A 22,055-nucleotide genomic window follows, 5' to 3' on the forward strand; every position below is an offset into this window, starting at 1 on the left:
ACAAATAAAGAAAAACAAAAACAAACTCAATTAAAAAACAAAAATAAAAAATACTAAAGAGGTGATCAAGAGACACCATAGATTTCACTTTACCTTCCTTAGATAAGAAGATAAATCCCTCACGCTGGAGAGAAAAAACATACATCAACCAGGTCAGGAAAGGCGGGCTTTAACCTCACTAACTACAGACATAAAACCAATGCATCTATCTATCTATCTATCTATCTTTATCTATCTATCTATCTATGGCAGTACAGACCATGAAACCCAACAGGAAATTCCACTGAAACGAATGACAGAGAGAGAGAGAGAGAGAGAGAGAGAGAGAGAGAGAGAGAGAGAGAGAGAGAGAGAGACCTCAACATATATCTCAATAAGAAGGTAGAGAGAGACAAGGGGAGACAGCGTGTCCCTTATGAGACCTTCTCCACAACCCTGTAATCTTGTCTCATAACTTTAGTCTTTCTCTCACCACGTCTAAGCACAGCGTGTAATATGTTCAACTGTTTTTATTGTGTAAGTTAACTCATAATTGCATTTAATTATTCACTTTTAGGGGTTTATTCTCAATTTAACACAATCCTCTCGCTGTACAGATCTTGTGTGTGTGTGTGTGTGTGAGTGGACAGGTCGTAACATTAGTTGTCACGTGAATATAACCAACTAATGCGTGTGGAGTGCATTAGGGGCATTAAATTTTCTTATGATTTTATGAGTATTTTACTAAGTCAGTCTTCTAGTTGCAAAAAAGTAATTATCGGGTCCAGAATGCAATATCTAAGTGGTAAAATGATCAGCTCTCGACAAATCATAACAAACGTATTAAAATAAAACAAATTAGGAACCAGAACTAAACCTTAAGGCACTCCGGTATTAAGGGTAAAAATTAGCTGTCCACGCGTTAACCGTTCACCACCGTACTACCTCGAACTAGGGACCCTTATGAATGAGTCTCAGTTCTTATAATACCACCTTCCTTCTCCCTTGACACAACGGGGTGATTTAAGACACGTGATATAGAGCTTGTTAAAAGAGGCAAAAACTAAATAGAGTCTGAAGTTTCACAGACCGAGAACAGGAGAGAGATGGAAAGAAACTAAATTCATCGTTGTTGTTGTTGGTGGTGGTGGTGGTGGTGGTGTAAGTCATCGTGTATGTAGCAGCATTCTATTGTACTGTGATGAATCTCTCTCTCCCCATCACCTCATATCAGGCATAATATTGACTGTAACTCGTATTGCCACAGCTGGATCCAAAGAGCAATAACCCGACGAGCTGATGATACGTTGTCAACATTGCTTCCCATCCCTCACCGCCTCGCTGTTCCTTATCCTGTCCAAACAATTCCTGTTATCTTACACGCATGACCAACTAGGAGGCAGGATTTATATAAACTCTCTTCTGCCTCATTACAGTACATGATATAATTAATAATGGGCATTGTTATTGATTGGAATATATAAACCAGTGACTTTCAAGACCTGATTCAATATAAGTGTTTAACTCATTGACGTAATAGAGACGAATAAGTAACTGAGTCACCTGTTGATATAAAGGTTTGACTCACATGTGTTGACCAAGAGCCCCTGAATCACACGTGTTATGAGTCACTGTTAGATGTGATCCAGTCTTATAGGTGTTTACATCATGAACAAAAGATCAAATATACCCCAGTTATTAATTCGAATCTATTTTAGTACCACAGAGCCAGATAAGAATGATAAGAATAAACAAGTCAAATCACACAATCTCACTGAAACTGAGTCATTAATTTCCCCTACCTTATCCAACTAGATTCATTACAAACCTTCTATAACATTATTACAAACTGCTTTATAAATCGGAGGAAGATGAAGGTATTTGTGTATCAGGTAATTATAAAGTGCTCGTCTCGGACCCAGGCAGTAAGATAAGGGTAATAAATATTCTTAATTTAGTCCCAACTGAGAGGACGGGTTAAGTGTTGTGTATACAGATCATTTCTTTAGGTGTATTATAATGAACACACAGCGGGTATAGTGTTGTGCTGTGTCATAGATAGGTATTATTTGACATGCATTTACACACACACACACACACACACACACACACACACACACACACACACACGAAATAAAAGAGACAACACGATAGACATAACTTCAGAGATTAATAAACGAACTCAAAAATAGACGGATTTCTTTTTTTTTACCAATAAATAACAAGACAGACAGATAATAAAGAGACATAAAGATAAATAATTACTCCTTATTTATCTAAACATTTTGTGCTTTCATATTCCATCCATTTTGAGAAGTTATCGAAGTGAATTCACAAACAAATAAATAACAAGCTGAGATATAGATGGGTAAACCCTCATAAAATTGAAGAAAATCCCCTTATACAAAAAAAAAGAGCATCAACTCCCAGCCAGATGGTGAATCCAATCCTCTTAGGCTATGGGATGATACTATAAAAACCAACAAGTGACAGACGACCCTTTTATTTATTTTTTTCATTTATAAGTTTATATCCTTATGACTTAGTATAGGTTGGATGGACGTGTCTGGGAGGCTACAGGTTGGATGATAGTGTTTGGGAAGCTGGATGATAGCGTCTGGAAGGCTAAGGGGTTGGAGGATAGTATGTGGGTGAAGATTATACCAGAGAGATTATTGTGGGTTCAGTGTGTTACCGCCTGGCTACGTGACTCTCTCTCTCTCTCTCACACACACACACACAATCATCTTTGTACCCCATTACTTCACTTCAAGCTGTTTCAATTTTAACACACAATAAAATACTTAAAACCTCTGTGTTATCTTTCAATGGTTTTGGTACACTTGGTTTGGTTTACGTCTTACAAAGATTCATGGTTGCTCAGAGACTCTCAGCTCAGGGCGGTGTAAGTTGGTGAATAGCGAAGGAGAATAGGAAGTGAATAGTGAATATGGATGGTTGATGGATGATGGAAAGTGGATGAAGAAGGAAGGGGGGGTGGAGATGGAGATGGAGGGAGAAGGTGGAAAGTAGGTGAGGGAAGGAAGATGATGGAGGTGAAAGGAAGGAGGAGGATGAAGGAAGGAAGATAAGAGGGAGAGACGGGTGAAGGAAGGAGGATGGAGGGTGAAAGAAGGAAGGATGAAGATCGAGAAAGATAGAGTAAGGTAGAATGAGGAAGGAAAAGAAGGAGGAAGGAAGGAAGGAAGGAAGAGAGTAGAGGGAGGAAGATAGTGGAGGGTGGAGTGTGTCTGTGCAAGTCACTACAAACAAACGCAAATGGATATCCTCTTAGACACTTACAAGCAGCGGGCACAGATATTATCCCGTCAGTCGTGTTCAAGTGGGCGTGGACGGTGGAAGATTGAGCATTGTGGGTGGGTGGGTGGTTGGGTGGGTGGAAGGTGTAGGATGGTGGGTGGGTGGAAGGTGTAGGATGGTGGGTGGGTGGAGGATGGAGAAGTAGGAGGGCGGAGTGTCAGGAAGGGTTATCGAAGGAATATATTTACACTAGAGTCGAGTCTAGACTGACCAAATCACTGAGGCATGACAGGCAGAAATATACTAATGAGTAATGACCCTTGACACCTGTACCTAACCTAATCCCTCCACAGGTATAGCTTAAGAGTGTTTAATCATCAGGTAAAATAATCTACGGTTTACGATTCTAATTATTGAAAGAAAAGAAGGAAGTGAAGAAGAGAAAAAGACAAATCACAAAGACAGACAAAATTAAGAAAAAAAAACAGAAAAAATTAATAAAGGTAAAAAATAATAAACTAATAAAATAATAAAATCAAAGCAAGACCCCAAGACCGTATAGGAGAAGAGAGGAGGTGTAGAGGAGAGGAGTAACACATATAGGAGAAGAGAGGAGGTGTAGAGGAGAGGAGTAACAAGAGAGAAACTACAACAACCACCACCACAACAAGCACCACCACCACAACAAGCACCACCACCACCACAACAACCACCACCACCAACCAAACAACAACAACAACCACAACAGCAACCAACCTGACGAGACAAGAGAGCACCTACCTGACGATACTAACACCAGGTAACATTATATGACCCATTATCTCCCCCCCAAAAAAAATTGAAACAAATATCTAGTTTGATGGACTGTTCATAGAGGACTCCACTTGACCTCTTCAGCCGCGCCTTCTGCAGTACTTGAGGTGCACTGTCTCAAGCGGCGACTGTCTCAAGGGAGCCTTTATCTCCCCGCTCGTACTCCTCCTCCTTCACCCTCTCCTTCTTCTCCCCTGTCTCCTCTTCTTCCTCTTCCTCTTCCTCTTCCCTGTTCTTCCTACTCCTCCTTCTCCTCTGTCCCCTCTTCTACCTATCCTCTTCGTGTCTCCCTCTTCCTGTTTCTATCTGTGTTTATCTTTTTCGTTGCAGAGAGAGAGAGAGAGAGAGAGAGAGAGAGAGAGAGAGAGAGAGAGAGAGAGCCATAAGGCAATGGGATATCGTAACCCACACCCCTATATGCTGCTTCTCCCAGCTGAGTGTATGAGTGTATGTCAGTCTTTAGTCTCGTAAATTAATGATATTTTTACTATCATGTGTGTGTGTGTGTGTGTGTGTGTGTGTGTGTGTGTGTGTGTGTGTGTACAACATTACTTAAAAAACGTACACGATTTAAAGAGAGGATTAAACTCCCTGATTTACATCTTGCTTCTGAGTTTTTCTTTACTGTAAATCCGATTAAAATTAAGCTCATAATAGAGATTTAAACTAACAGCTAAAAATAAAAGTTACTTAAAAACATATGTTATTTTTTTTTACTCCCTCGTGTGACTTAACATTACTTCTGACATATTAGTAACAATAAGAATAAGATGTTAATACAGAAAGATGTTTATTAGTCCAAAATCAATGACTGAATAATTAAACATGACTTCAGACTTCCCATACTTACCTTAATTAACAGGTAATTAATAGGTAATGACAATCCAGGCTGTATCTAATTAAAACTATTTCCATACTAGATATAATTTTTCTTTAGATTAACCTATCGTCCTATCACTACCAACACGTATTTACAAAGAGCAATAAGGATACGAAAGGCTTGTGGAAGATCTACTCTCAGGTGGTGTAGAAGAACCCCAGGGAACAAGCACACACAGGTAGGCACACGAGGGTAACATCACGTGTGCCCCAGAGCTGAAGTGAGATGACCTCTTGAGGCTTTTCACATGAAGTAATTACCTCTATGACAATCAAGAGGTTATTTTTTTTTAAGTGTAGTACAAAGTGGAAGTAAAGGAAACATCAGAAGGACAAATATACAATGGAGGATCTTGTTTGGTTCCTTTAGTTTATATACGTCATTGACCCTGCGGATTATTTCACAGTATTTTATGGGAGCATCAACGCGGAAGTTAAGGATATTGTTTTATATATGCCCTTCCTCTCCCTCTCAGTTGATGACAACAACAAGACCACTCACACCACTCTCCTTCCCTCTCAGTTGACTACTACATGACCAATCACCACTCCATCTCCCTCAGCTGAATCACAGGGTCACTGACACCTATCCTTCTCCCTCTTAGCTGACGACCACCCCAGCTGACGACCACCCCAGCTAACTACCACCACAGCTGACGACCACCACAGCTGACTACCACCCCACCTCACAACCACCACAGCTCACAACCACCACAGCTGACTACCACAACAGCTGACAACCACCACACAATGCAGAAAAAAAATCTCTCTGGACGTAAATGGTGTTTGAGTGTCTGGCAGGAACCCGAGGCGGCGGTGTTTACAGAGAGATGGCGAGGTCGTAACCTAAGTGAGCACATAACTTCTACTGACGAAGGAGGAGAAGGACCTGACGGATGCCCCGGGCCTATCTCTACTGAAGGAGCGACTTCCATCCACACTGATTATTGATGATTTTATTGACTTTTGAACTGATAAACAGGATGTAAGGTGTGTGTGTGTGTGTGTGTGTGTGTGTGTGTGTGTGTGTGTGTGTGTGTGTGTGTGCGTGTGACCTAACATTACAAATAACACTTATCACCCAATTAGACCTATGGTAATTAACAAACACAGCATTTACTCCAACTAAGGAAAACAAAGCTTGATTAAATTAACCTAACCAAGACATATTCCAAGGCTTGATTAAATTAATGCTAGAATTAGATCACTTAGGAATTAATAACAAAGGGGAAGCGGTAGGGAGAATGAGTAGGGGAAAGGGGAAAGGAAGAGGAGGTAGAAAGGGGAAAAGGGAAAAGCGGGGAATGGGAAAGGAAAGGAAGAGGAGGTAGGGGAAAGGGGAAAAGGGGAGGGGAAAGGAGAAAGGGAGAGGAGGTAGGGAAAGGGGGGAAAAGCGGGGAATGGGAAAGGGGAAAGGGAAGAGGAGGTAGGGGAAAAGGGGAAAGCGGGGAATGGGAAAGGAGAAAGGGGAGAGGGGGGAAAGGGGAAAAGGAAGGTTAAGGGAAAAATTGTAGAGCTTCCCGGCGGCGGCGACCACACACACGGCATAATGGCTCACGTTAAGCACTGTTTGTTTATGTAGTATCGCCTACCGTCACCTCGTGGTAGACACTAAGGAATTTATTGTCGAGTTGAAGAGGTAATAACTGTGTGGTGACTGAGACGATGGGGTATAGTTCTCTTACTGTTTCTGGGCAGGTTGGGTTAGGTTAGGTTAGGTTAGGTTAGGTTACTACCACTTCCTTCACACTCTACACTTACTTCACATATACTTCACACTTATACTTCACAGTCTACCACTTATACTTCACACTACCTAACTCGAGGAGGAGGTGTCTGAGGGTAACAAGAGGTAGCTACTGGACTCGAGTGATAACCAAACAACAATATAACATTTCTTAACAAAGGCCTCAAGTATTACTTCACTCAAGATGGCCAGTGAGTGACGTACAATGGGGAATACTTAAGGTGCGGTGGAGGTTATGTTAGTAAAGAATAATAATAATAATAATAAAAATAATAATAATAATGATAATAATAATAATAGAACAATAATAATAATAACAACAAGAACAACAACAACACAACAACCACGTATGAAACAGGAACTAAAGTGACAATGTTCTGTATGACATTTTCTAATCAGTTTCACGTATTGTTTACATTCTCTTCGGCATACGTCTTTAAGAGTTACCCTCTCCCTCCTGTAACAGCGGCAGAAGGACCTCACACAGGGCGACGGTCTCATAGCGTGGCCTCCCGGGAGTGCCACTAGAGGGGGGCCAATGTTTACAAGAGAGTGCCACCTGTAACCTAAGCTGGCCATAACTCTCTCGTGATGGTACAGACGCCTGGGGCATCTCAACCTCCTCTATATAAATTTTTTTCACCTTGTTTTTGTTTTTGTTCATCAGCTTCCACACGTCATAAGCTTAGTGTCAACCAGGACGAAGGAGGAGGAGGAGGAGACGGAAGCTTAGTGTCAACCAGGACAGAGGAGGAGGAGGAGGAGGAGACGGAAGCTTAGTGTCAACCAGGACGGAGGAGGAGGAGGAGGACGAATTAGAGGACGAGGAGGAGGAGGAGGACATGGAAGCTTAGTGTCAAACAAGACGAAGGAGGAGGAGGAGGAAGGAAGAGGAAGAAGAAGAAGAAGAAGAAGAAGAAGAAGAAGAAGAAGAAGAAGAAGAAGCAGAAAAGGAGGAGGAAAATGAAGAATAAGAAGCTAGAATAGCTAGTGGGGAAGAAGAAGAAGAAGGAAGAAGAAGAAGAAGAAGAAGAAGAAGAAGACGAAGGAGGAGGAGGAGGAAGGAAGAGGAAGAAGAAGAAGAAGAAGAAGAAGAAGAAGAAGAAGAAGAAGAAGAAGAAGCAGAAAAGGAGGAGGAAAATGAAGAGGAGGAGGAGGAAAAAGAAGAACAGGAGGAAGAGGAGGAGGAAGAGTTGAAGAAGAAGAAGGAAGACATCAGGGAAGACCTCACTCGTCAGGATAAACACATAATCTAGATGTTAATGACCCACAGTGTTATTCTGTAATGAGTCACCAAGCCTTTAATGGTCACTAAATGTCAACTTATTATATACAGAATGACACAGATTGGTGTCACTTACTGCAGTAGCGAGTAAATTATGGTGGGTGTGTTGTGTTGTGTTGTGTTGTGTTGTGTTGTGTTGTGTTGTGTTGTGTTGTGTTGTGTTATCTCTCTCTCTCTCTCTCTCTCTCTCTCTCGTGACCTCTATAGGCACCTCAAAAAGAAAAACACTTAGCTCCAACATTGTTATCTTGGTACCCCCATTAAGAGGTTACTGAGGATCCGTTCAATGGGGGGGGGAGTGAGGAGCCATTGTAGGGGTAAGAGATTATAAGGAGGTGAGGGAAGTTTATGAGGGAGGGGAATAAAGTGAGAGACTATTATTGTTATGGGGAGACAAGTGAGAGATAATGGGGGGTGAAGGGTGAGGAGTTGATGGAGGAGACTGGAATTGATGGGGGAATACTATCTATCTATCTATCTATCTATCTATCTATCTATCTATCTATCTATCTCAACTGAGTGATGAGTAGGCTTGTCACATACGTTTAAACAGATACACAACACACGCCAATTACATCAGAAACATCATACTTAAGGTTGGTCCAGTGGCGCCTCATGATAACTACCATCTGGCAATGTTTTCTTATATTGAGGAGTAAATAAATGAATCTTTCTCCCAATAAATGAATCTTTCTCCCAATAAATGAATCTTTCTCTCAATAAATGAATCTTTCTCCCAATAAATGAATCTTTCTCCCAATAAATGAATCTTTCTCCCAATAAATGAATCTTTCTCCCAATACACGAAACTTTCAGACAAACTTTCAGACATTCATTTATATATTTTCTTGTACTTTATTTCCTGGTTATATATTGGTCCATATAGTCGTTTATTTAAATGACCGATTGACGAAAATGAGAATAACCCGCGAAATGGGCCTAGTGACGTCACAAGCCACGTGTTTTTGTTGACATTAAACAGCTGGGTAAACGCTGATTGGCTGTCTGTCTCTCCTCTCAGTGCGTCGGTGAGGGATAATGTTATTCTCTCACTCCTCACTACATCATTATTGTATCTAGTAAGACTATGAGAAAAATAAACAAACCCTCGTGGTTGTTTGAGTGTCTTTAAAGGAATTTAATTTATAGGAGTTCTTAAAAAATAAATATTGATGTGTTTTTGAGAAATTACGTAATATGGGGCATTTTTTTAACACTATAGGAATAGGTGTCTGTCTGTCTGTCTGTCAATCTGTCCATCCGTCCGTCTGTCCGTCTGTCCGTCCCTGTGGCTCAAGATAATGCTTTAAACACACACAGCAATACACTACATCTCTCCGATTGATGATCATCTTTCAGAAATTTCAGTAAATTATAAAAGGCTAAAAAAAACAGACCCCCCCAAAAATACCTTATTGACGGATATTTTCAAGAATTTTTAATATTTTTGGAATTATTATTATTATTATTATTATTATTATTATTATTATTATTATTATTATTATTATTATTATTATTATCATGTCTACTTATAATGACGAAAACTCAACCAAACTACAATTCACCATAATAACCTAACACGAACAAAACAGGTTAGATTAGACAGTTGTCGGCTCTCGTGACCTAACATGAAGTAATCCGCTTTAGCCACTGTACTAAGAGGGGTTTGCAGAGTGCGTCTTAGGGTGTGGAGTTACGCTACCATATGGCCCCAGCTCCAGTCAACACACCCACATCGATTTTTTTTTTACGAATTTACTAAGGTTGCAACGCTGTGTGTGTGTGTGTATGTGTGTGTGTGTGTGTGTGTGTGTGTGTGTGTGTGTCTACGTTCTATAACCTTATTTTACCCTTAACCCTTTGACGACGATGGTTTAACCCTTTGAGGACGATGATTTTAACCCTTTGAGGACGATGGACAGGTGATTTTCCTCCAAGACATCCACCTATCACCTTAATGCTCAACACACTAACACACAGACAGGAGTTGGAGCCATTTTTCAGGGTAACATCTCTATTAAATAACCCTGAACTAAGGCAGATACAGAGCGACTGGGAGGCACTCTAACGTTGTGAGTGTCTCGCTGTCTGATGTGAGGGCGAGTAGATGAGTGCAATAGATTATGATTGAGTGGGAGATAGAGATAGAGAGAAAAGTCAGTAGAGATAGATAGATAGAACAGACCTAGAGAGAGAGAGAGAGAGAGAGATACCCACACACATGTAGAGAAAAAACCCCAAGTAAGATGACTCAAGGAGCTATTACAATATATAAATAAGAGGTCAAATAACTCTTAATCCTTCTCTTATTACTTAAAAGCCTTGTTTTATAAGCCTGTGATCATAGAGGAGTCATTCTCGGAAAACAAAAACAAACATCTTGGTGGTGGTCGCTGTCATCTGGTCATCATTAGTTCTTATGTGATTCGGGATTCAAAGGAAGAACGTGACAGGGTGTGTAACAGAGAAGGTTAAAATGGAAATAAAAATAATAATAAAAATCTTGGGTCTGAATCATAGCTTTTCTGATTTTTTTTGTATTAAATGGTAACCTCGGCCTTAATTATGTGGTTAATATCGTCACCTAACCTGACCTAATAACCCACTTACAGTAAACAAGGGCTGTAAGACACCAGGTTATATGATATCATTAACCTTATCAACACGATACATTAAGGGCACAAAGATGTAAATCCCGTCGTCAGGAGTAACAATGGTTAGGTTAGGTTGTTAGGTCTATAAATTATACTAAATTGTGTCACTTGTATGTACAATTGTTAATGTAACTGAATTGTTGGTACACACACACACACACACACACACACCACACACACACAGTACACACACGCCTGCCCCCCACACAGCTACACCTGACCCCACACACACACACAGCCCCACACACACCCACACGCCCCACACACACCTGCCCCCACACACACACAGCCCCCCCACACACACCTGCCCCCCACCTGCCCCACACACACCTGCCCCCACACACACACCTGCCCCACCACACACACCTGCCCCACACACACACACCTGCCCCCCACACACAGCTCCCCCCACATACACACAGCCCCCCACATGCCACACTCCCCCCACCCCCCACACATACACCTATTCATTTCTTCATTATACATTCATTCATTTATTCTACACGAGTCACACACCAGAGAGAACTCACTTGGTTCCTTGACTCGGGAAGGAGAGAGAGATACAACAGAGTCACTATCCTCGACCGCCTGGGACAACCATTCTCAAAAGGTCGTAACTTAATGTTTTCCTTGTAACTGAGTCTAAGACAACTTATATATTAACTTTAGGTTAGGTTAGGTAATGGTTAGGTTAGGTTAGGTAATGGTTAGGTTAGGTTAAGACAACGTAGACATTGACTTAAAGGTATAATTACAGTTCCTAAGCTAATTTAAACCCTTATATTTACATTAGTCTAAATTGAGTTAATTTGCTGCATTATCACAACGCCAGACGGAGGATAAAGTTAATATATTACTTGTGAATCGGGAACTAAAATTTGCATATGAAGTGAGCGTCTCCAGAGAGCTATATACTGTAGATGGTAGCAGTAACAGTGAACCTTTACCTGGGTAGAAGCTGTGTGTGTGTGTGTGTGTGTGTGTGTGTGTGGAGGTATATCACAACATTTCAAAATTCCCAACATCTAAAATAATCCAATAATCACAATGACTAAAAATAAGTAAATAAAAAAAAATCAAAAAACAAAAAATCATTAATAATTCCCAAATAAAATCATGTTGGTAAAGGAATTATGTTTTTTTATCTCAGAAGACTAAGTAGAGTAGCAGAGAGAGGAATGATTAGAAGTTAAAACAAGCATAGCACAGTGTTGGGGGTAATTATGTGTTTTCAGGAAGATAGTTAATGCCCAAGCATGTAGTAATTATTAGTTTCTGGGATAAGAGGGGAGAGGGGAGAAGATTGGGGAGAAGGAGGAGAGGGGAGAGGGGAGGAGATTGGGGAGAGGAGAGGTGTTAGGAGGAGGGGAGGAGGGATTGGGAGGAGGGAGAGGGTGTTGGGAGGGAAGGAGAGAGGGGAGATTGTGTGGAGGAGGAAGAGTGGAGACTGTGTGGGGGCTGGGGGGAGGAGGGGGAGAGATTGTGTGGGAAGAGAAGAAGAGAGGGGAGAATGTGGGGGTGGGGTGAGGAGAAGGTGTGGGGAGAAGGAGAGAGTGGGATGAGGGGTGAGGAGAGGGAGGAGAGGTGTAAGAAGAGGCACTCGCGGTAAGTGTGTTTGATGTAGGCAACAGTGAAGTGTCTTTTACAGTAGGCGTAAAGGCGGGCGTCATCCTCAGTAGTGGTATAGTGTGTGTGTTGACATATTGTGACACCCGTGACGGTCTCCTGGCACACACACACACACACACTGCTTTCTGTCTGTCTCTCACTCTCTCCCTCCCTCGGTCTCTCCTTCTCTCCCTCCTCCTTCTACTTTCTCTCCCTCTGCCTCCCTCATTACCGCAGTAGTATCCATCAAGATGATCGTCTCCCAGGGGAGCGTTGGGGCGCCTGGCGATGCCCCGGAGAACATGCGTCACCACAACGGGGATAAAAACCTGTTACGTCGCAGCGCCTGGCGATCATTACGACAAAAGCTTGTGGTGTGAGTGTCAACGCAGGCGGTCAAGTATGTGTGTGTGTGTGTGTGTGTGTGTGTATTGTTTAGGGGAAGGCTATATGCGTGGGGGTAAGAGCATTATTTTTGTAGGTGTGTGTGTGTACGTATGTGTTTATGTTTGTGTGTATGTGTTCACGTGTATGTATCCGTGTGTGTGTGTGTGTGGAGTATATCATCAATCAGAGTTATAAGGACACTCACACAGGTCCTCCAGACACTCACTGTGGATCAGGGAAGGAGCATGTGGTTTAGACTCTACAGTAAGGAGAGACTGTCGGCAGCTGGTCTAGGAGGGATGTGTGTGTTTGGGTGCCACCTACAGTGCCATCCATCTCATGTAGTGCCATCAGTAAATACAGTGGCTGCCAGGACGTTTCTACTCACACACACACACATACAATCTGCGGTGCCTTAGTGCCATTACATGATACAGTGCCACCAGGTGCAGTGCCTCATTATCATCACTGCACACAACGCCAGGACATGTGTTGCTCTGCTGGAGGTGGAAGGAGTCACTGCTGCCGTCACTACCCACGATTTACGGTGCAATGAGAGACGGTATGAGAGGTACCGCGGGCCAAGGGGTCGTGAGGGGGGGTCGTGGGGGAGGTGGAGGGGTCGTGGGGAGGATGGGGGTCGTCGAGGTGGGGGGGGGCTCGTGTGGGGAACAGGTCGTGAGGGAGGGGAGAGAGGTCATGGTGGAGGGGGGTAAGAAATCATAGGGGCAAGTGGTCAGATTAGGTTAGATTAAGTTAGGTTAGATTACGTTAGGTTAAGCTAAGTTAGGTTAGATTTGGTCAGGTTAGCGAAAAAGTATTTAATCAACAGGTGGAATAATCTATGGGTGTCTAATCTTCAGGTGATCCAATTATTTTCGACTAGAGCTTCATACAATGGACATAATTCACCTGTAATCAACCAGGTGTGAGTAACGACAGGTAATGTGACAAAGGTAATTAACAAGGACGTATACCAGCTGAACGTCTCTCATAGTTACGATAAAAGATAACAGTAATCTTGTCTTATCTTCTCCCGTATCTTATCACAGGCTGGTGCCGGATATGTTCTCACTTTGACACTCCCATCCGGCTCAAGACTCTAATACAGATATCCGGCTGTGTGTGTGTGTGTGTGTGTGTGTGTGTGTGTGTGTGTGTGTGTGTGTGTGTGTGTGTGTGTGTGTGTGTGTGTGTGTGTGTCTATCTTACAGTCTGTTTTTCTGTCTATCTGTCTCTCTGTCTGCCTGTCTGTCTGTCTGTCTGGCTCTATGTGTGTGTGTGTGTCTGTGCGTGTGTGTGTGTGTATGTTTATCTACACATGTGTCTGTATACATGTTAAACAAACCGTGTTACTATATCAAGAGGTTCATTTAGCAATACAGTTTTTATAGCATTGTCATCCCCCCACGTGTACACTTCAGAGGTCATAAGGGCGGTCACTCAGCAAGACTAGCACTGTTTACACTCAAACCTGGCAACAGAGGCGGTAATCCCTATGTAGTAGCGCTTTGGTTGAGAAATTATGCAAATGAGGAACTTAATTTGCATAGTTATAACTTCAAAACGCTGGATTTATTTTTATTTTTATTTTATTTTATTACATAGATATTTATTAACGAAATGATAAGGGTAGGATTTTTTTTAATTAGCTTTAGAAAAAATCCTTCTTAAACTATGCTATACTCTCTCTCTCTCTCTCTCTCTCTCTCTCTCTCTCTCTCTCTCTCTCTCTCTATCTCTCTCTCTCTCTCTATCGTTATCTTTCTCTCCCTCTCTTAACTGAGGAAATCACTCACTCACTGACGGAGAAAAAAAAATCACAAATATCACTATATTAAAAAAAATAATTACATCATATTCCAGGTAAATTTCACCACCTAACCTAACCAAACCAAACCTAACCAAACCAAACCTAACCAAACCTAACCTAACCAAACCTAACCTAACCAAAGAGAACACACACAGACTCAAGCTTTTATATTCAAGGTATACCGTGTGTTGTAGGAGCTGACAGTGTTACCAACCCGGTGTATAAGGTACTGGGCGATACGTCTTCATCCATCACACGAACTAAACGGGTTACTAACACACCTAACACACTCACCCACGCCATAAAACAACGCACCCGACTCACTCACCCACGCCATAAAACAACGCACCCGACTCACTCACCCACGCGATAAAACAACGCACCCAACTCACTCATCCACGCGATAAAACAACGCACCCGACTCACTCATCACGCGATAAAACAACGCACCCGACTCACTCATCACGCGATAAAACAACGCACCCGACTCACTCATCCACGCGATAAAACAACGCACCCGACTCACTCATCACGCCATAAAACAACACCGGCTCACTCATCACGCCATAAAACAACGCACCCAACTCACTCATCCACGCCATCAGGGAATACTGAAATATATGAGAGGTTATGACTGTGATGTTGGTAATACTGTTTTGTTTTTTGAATTTTTAACGATGATTGATTTATGGGATGCTTAGTGATGGAGGAGGAGGAGGAGGAGGAGGAGGAGGAGGAGGAGGGTATTCAAGGGTATTTACCAGCACTAAATAAACAAACTTCTTAATGTTGATAAAAATACGAATAAATAACATAACTTTTTGACTCCTGACAGCTCCATAAGGGATGTGACGTCACTGCAAGCGCCAAGGGGAAAAAAAAAGACAAAAGAACATCGTGTAAAAACTACTCGATGCTAAAGAGCGCCGCCGCCTCTTATACACTCCCCGCTGATCACAGAGGAGTAGATGCCACTCTGCACACCCAAGTACAAGCCCTTCAATAATTTATACCACCCCGAGTCTTGCTCATCGGCGGGGTACTTCTGACGACGATCAAGTCCACAATTTCTGTGCCTTCCACCATGAGATATTGGCCTTGATGACGCTTATCTTGGCACGTCCTGAGAAAATTATGAAAGTTGCAGTATTTATATCAGAAGACCATGGAGGTAACTACTACTACTGTGGTGGGTCGGTTATTACCTAAGACGAACACGCAGGTTGGGTCCTAACATTCGGGTGGGGGAGGTTAAACTGTTTGTGTTGATCACCTTCTATTACCGGGTTGTATTATTAATAAAACTCGTGACCACAAGTTTCATGATAAATAAATACAACAAAAACAGTAGAAAAATAAATAAATATGACGACATTTTCAGGTATTAAAAAATGTATTTATAGGTCAACTTATGCATTATATAAGGACATAGATAAAAAATAAAGAGATGATATAATCCGTAAATTTATCAAACATTGTGGTATATGTTTCTGCATCACTACTGGTAAAGTCAAAAATATTTCAGACTTGTCGACGCGTTCAGGTGCGAATTATGTTATTAGAGGTATAATTATTACCTCTACCTGGACCTGACGTCATATCTAGCAAGGTGAACAATACCTGAACTACACCTGAGGGCCTTACCTGTCAGATATACGCCAGATAACAAGATAGTAATAATTATGTCTGCGTATACTACACATACAACATACAAAATATACATAAGACACATTTAACTGGCTCACCTGGGCATCGGAACCAACACAGCAGCCCATAACTACAACGAAATTACAACGTAAGTCTAACGTAAATTCTCGTACCTGTGATTAGAAGGAACAATGATATACGAAGCTTTGAGACTTTGCTTGACGATCACCTGAGTTAACTTCATCTAGAGTTTGAGATGTAACTTACCAGGTGCTCTCTCTCTCTCTCTCTCTCTCTCTCTCTCTCTCTCCTAAACTTAATCTGACACACTCCGTCACTCTGCCCCGCCAAGATGGTGTCGAGGGTAAGGTATTAAGACGAGTTTTTTTTTTTTTTTTACCTCCACTTGGCGAGTCTGGCCGATGAACGCGTCTATCAACTAGCGTTTTAATCTATATAACGTTAAGGCTTACGTTCACTTTGCGTCATGCGGTAAACAAATGGTGTGGTTGATTTTGCTTGATTCGTGTTTATGATTTGCGTCATGGAGTAAAAAAAAAAATCAATTGTTTCCCAAGATTCGTTTTAAAATTCGTGGATTAGTTTTCAAGTGGTTCGGGTTCAGGTTTAAGGTTCGAGTTCTGGGTTCGATGGGGGGTTCGGATTTGGTGAGGGTTCGGGTTCGATTCAGGGTTCGAGGTTCTGTTTCGTTGTGGCTCAGAGGGGTTCGGTTTTGGAATCTGGGGTACGGGAGGAAGGGAAACAGGAATAGGGGAGAAGGGATAGGAAATAGAAGGGAAAGGGGGTAAAAGGAGAAGTGAAGGAAGATGGACGAAGGAACGAATGGAAAGAGACAAGGAGAGGGACGAAAAGAGATAGATAAAAGAGACGCAGGGAGAAAGAAAGAAAGACAGAAAGACAAAAAGAAAAAAACCCACACAGAGGTCCAAAACAACAGCCATTACCACTAATACAGTTATAACTTACACAAGAATTAGGAAAATGACCCCACAGCCACTCAGAATAATCCCACCACGCGCTAACATATTAAGATGCCCTTCAAGATGACGTCAAGAGGAGCTAGAGACCCAAAGACGCCGACTGTAGGACCTCCTCTGATAGGGATCTGTGTTTGGTGGATAGAGAGGGATAGGAGAGAATGAGGAGGGGTAGGGGGTGGGGAGGGGGGTGGGGGGTAGGAGTGGGGATGGGGGGAGTAGAGGAAGGGGTGAGAAGGTATTAGAGGGGTGAGGGAAGAATGATGAGGAGGGGATATTGAAGGAGAATGCACAAGACAGAGAAAGGAGGGTGAAGGGTAGGGTGGGGGGAGAGGGAAGAGGTGGAGGGAGAAAGGGGGAGGATGTGATGAAAGAGGATAAGAGGTTCGTGGTGAGAAAGAGGGGAGGAGGGAAGGGGAGAGGAAGGTAAGTGGGGGAAAATGAGATTAGATAAAGAAGGATGGATGTGTAGGCGGGAGGGGAGATGGGAATGAATCATAAACAGGGGACATAAATATGAGAAGATTGAGATGGAAGAGAGGAATAATAGGAGAAGATTGAAATAGAATACCAATGAGGAGGAGGAGGACGAGGAGAAGAAGAAGAAGAAGAAGAAGAAGAAGAAGAAGAAGAAGAAGAAGAAGAAGAAGAAGAAGAAGAAGACCACTCACTCACACTAATAGCATCAACTCGTATCACGGCAGCTGTAGAAGGCGAAGACGAAGGGATACACAGCAGGAGGTGAACAAGAGGTAAGCATCATTGGTGTTGAGGAACCTGACAGGGGCACGCGAGACAGGTAGAGGGAGCGGGTGTGTGTGTGTGTGTGTGTGTGTGTGTGTGTGTGTGTGTGTGTGTGTGTGCTGTTTTATCGTTCTCCCAGTTAGCTCCTGGCTGAGTGCAAGTCGAAAAGAGGGCGGGACCTAGCGACGTACACTACTCATTAACCAATCAGCGTCTTGCAATCAGATTCAGCCGAGGTATGCTCAGAGAAGACGCTACCCATTAGCCAATCAGCGGCTGTCAAGCACATACAGTCAAGGCATGTTGGAGGATTTCGCTTTAATTATCCCAGTTGGGTAAAACCGTCGACGCCACAGGTCTTAGAAGATGAAGGCGGAGGGATTATGCTGTCGTGTGGGTGTGTGGGTGAGGGTGTGGGTGGGGGTGAGGGTGGAGGTATGGGTGTGAGCGAAGGATCCTTGACCATGATAACGGGTGTCTCTTGCTTCACCTGTGTCAGGTAAATGATGGTGCATCTTCCCTCTGGTAGTGATGAGCCACGATAGGAATTAATTGTCGGCGTCTTATGTGTGTGTGTGTGTGTGTGTGTGTGTGTGTGTGTGTACTGTTTAATATTCCTTCACTCTCTCGTATCTTCCATATCTCTCTCTCTCTCTCTCTCTCTCTCTCTCTCTCTCTCTCTCTCTCTCTCTCTCTCTGTCTCATACCGGCATCCGTCCCATTTCCTCCTATACCCCGTTCATTACCTCACATCTCCCCTCTCTTCACCCGTCACCTCACCTCACCTCTGTCAGGAGGAAGCAGCCACGCCCCTACACCAGGAAAACCCACAATGGTCCTCCTCGACGCCTCCGTGAGCACGACCCGAGAATTAGCCTAATCTAGGTAGAAGCGTTAAGAGTTACTCCTCGAGTTCTTGAGTCACAAAAGTTTTTACGACGTCTGGCCTAATTGGTGACCTGAGACTATACCTGGCCTCTTTATACTTAACCACAGTGTCGGAAATTATCTAAATGACGTTGATCCGTATTATCTTGCCATGTTAACACTCACCTAACATGTTTACTTAAGAAGAGACGTAAATATGACCCTCAAAATGGCGTCTGATTTTTTTTGAAACTCTACCTTAACTTGATACCTTCTGTTAGTGTCAATTTATAAGGAAATAATACGGTATAATTCTTAATAAATATAGAGTCTCTGTTTTATGGTTCACTCCTTCGATACAACTTCTTCAGGAGGTAACGTGGCCGACACTCTACTCGACCATCTTCACTTCCCAAGCTGTGACGTTAGGTACTCTAGTCACAGGTAAGTAGATTAAGAGTAAAAAAAAAATGAGAATGAACTGCGTCGTGAGAGCTGGTTAAAAAGTTCTCTCAGTCAGTCAGTCAGTTACAGGATTGATATAGTCAGAGAGGCGATTAACGTAACTATAAAAGAGGGAATCACTGCCTAATGCATCTCCTCCCTCCCTCGTGTTTACACTTCGGCCAAGCCCACCTACTTTTTCTAACGGGCTGATGGCTATAGAGAGAGAGAGAGAGAGAGAGAGAGAGAGAGAGAGAGAGAGAGAGAGAGAGAGAGAGTGTGTGTGTTTATGTTCCTCGATGGTGGTTGGCTCTGTATCTCGGTAAGACTCTGGTAGACAAATCCCGTTTATTTACGTTTAGCGTCTGGCTCAGGTGAGAGGGAGCAGGTGATACTGACCCTAATTTTTGTCTGTCACTTACCTTGACCTAAATTGGTCTTCATGTGTAAATTATATTGTTTATGTGACATGATAATCTGATTCGAGGTCACGCACACACACACACGCACACACACCTACACCCACATGCACCCCCCCCCGCCCACACACACAGACAGACACCTTCTACACCCACACATACATACACCACACACTTACACCAACACACTTTACACACCTTCACAAACTCATCCAGTACACCAACACACTCTGTACACCAACACCCCCTATACACCCACGCACCCACACACCCTATACACTCACACACACACACCCTTTTAACTACCCATTCCTCTCGTGTACACACTCTAGGGGGATGAGCCGGGACAGTTTACAGCGTTATCAAGTACAGGGAGGGACCTAGCGGCTGTGTTGTAGAGATAAAGGTGGAGGGTGAGGCGTGTAACAGGTGAAGGTTTATTGGTGGGGGTGTGTGAGCAGGTGCGCCCTTCTCTACCTGCGTGCTTGCTTGCCTGCCTGCCTCTTTCTGCTGCCTGCTGTCGTGTTAGTCTCTTTCTGCTGCCTGCCTCATTATGCTATCTGCTGTTGTATCTCTCTCGCCTTCTCCGTTACTCTCACTTCCTGTTTATCATCCTTCTAGCCCCACCTCTCCTATCCACTCTTCTTCTAACCCCAACTCTCCTATCCATCCTCCTCCTCACCGTATCCTTCTTCTCCTACCTGTTCTAGCCACACCTCTCCTATCCATCCTCCTCCTCACCCTATCCTTCTTCTCCTACCTGTTCTACCCACACCTCTCCTCTTTTTACAGCCTATCCTACCCTCTATCCACCCCTCCATTAGCCATTCTACTCCCAACCACCGCGTGTGTAGTTGTGGTCAGTTCAACACAGCAGGGAGGTCGTTCTATAGGGAGACAAAGATCCGAGATACGACTTACATAATACAACTTGGGTAAAACGACCAGGAAAACGACCACATAGATAAAACGACCAGGAAAACGACCACATAGATGAAACGACCAGAATAAATGACCACATAGATGAAACGACCAGAATAAACGACCACAAACACGAAAAAACGACCAGTATGATCTCACGTGTTTAATCACATAAGAGAAGCAGAAACCACAGACACAGACCTCAAGACCTGACCTTCAACCTTACAACATAACGAGTGTTTATTTCCGTGAAGTCTGTGAACTGTAGTGAGTGAAGCGTAAATGTGCTAATAGTTACAACATACATACATACATACATACATACATACATACATTAAACTCACGTACCATTAAAACAATATAGAATAAACCAAATAAAATCCAGGTAAACTAAGGTATACATAAGCACAGGTAGCTAGGATGATATGGCTGACGGTGGTACACGGCTGACGGTGGTACACGGCTGACGGTGGTACACGGCTGACGGTGGTAGACGTCTGACATAAGTCGTAAAGTGACGTCAAAAGGCCCGCCTGTCTTTTGAAATATGACGGCACAAAGCTCCTGTTTATGACTGACGGTAGGACGGATTTTTTTAAATGTGTTTCCTGTCTATCTTGGGTAGCTGCATAGGAGAGAGCCATTATACATGGCCTTGTTCAGCGATCTTGAAGCGGTACTTCCGACCTAACCCTTACTGGTGATGGATCCACACACACGTACACACACACACACGCACACACACACACACACACACACACACACACGTACACACACACACACACACACGTACAGGCATTATCCCCAAAATACACGCTGCCACAACTCCGTCTTATACAGGAAGAAAAGTGAGAGATCAACGGTGACCTTTCCTCAATAGTGTGTGTGTGTGTGTGTGTGTGTGTGTGTGTGTGTGTGTGTGTGTGTGTGTGTGTGTGTGTGTGATCTGACCCTCCAACACACGACACTTTCCTAAAATAGATTTATAACAGGATCTTTTAATTAAGCACCAGACTGACATACTGCAAGTGTGTCTATTTCTCTATGTCCTATTTATTGATTTCTCTCTCTTCTCCTTTACTTTCACTTATTCCTTCTTTCGTTCATCTTTTCCTCTTCTCTTTCTCTTATTCCTTGTTTCGTCCCTCTCTCCCTCCTCTTTCTTCCATGATTATCCATTCCTCCTCACCATTTTCCTTAGAGTATCAGTCGAGCATCAGGGAGGAAGATTTCTCAGTAATCTTCCTCCCTGATGCTCGACTGATACTCTAATCTTCCTCCCTGATGCTCGACTGATACTCTAATCTTCCTCCCTGATGTTCGACTGATACTCTAATCTTCCTTCCTGATGCTCGACTGATACTCTAATCTTCCTCCCTGATGCTCGACTGATACTCTAATCTTCCTCCCTGATGCTCGACTGATACTCTAATCTTCCTCCCTGATGCTCGACTGATACTCTAATCTTCCTTCCTGATGCTCGACTGATACTCTAATCTTCCTCCCTGATGTCGACTGATACTCTAATCTTCCTCACGTAGTCAACAATTCTACCCAATAAACCTGATACGCTTAACAAACTCTCCATC

The 22,055-nt window shown here is 43.0% G+C and overlaps 1 long non-coding RNA gene across 1 annotated transcript in view; it reads right to left on the bottom strand.

Moving 5' to 3' along the window:
- LOC121878829 overlaps positions 1-22,055 on the bottom strand; it is a 151,694-nt gene that overhangs the window by 45,296 nt on the left and 84,343 nt on the right. The gene's annotated exons all lie outside the window — the stretch shown is intronic.

This window comes from Homarus americanus, unplaced genomic scaffold (assembly GCF_018991925.1).
Source record: "Homarus americanus isolate GMGI-L3 unplaced genomic scaffold, GMGI_Hamer_2.0 scaffold47294, whole genome shotgun sequence".
NCBI classification, from domain to species: Eukaryota; Metazoa; Arthropoda; class Malacostraca; order Decapoda; family Nephropidae; genus Homarus; species Homarus americanus.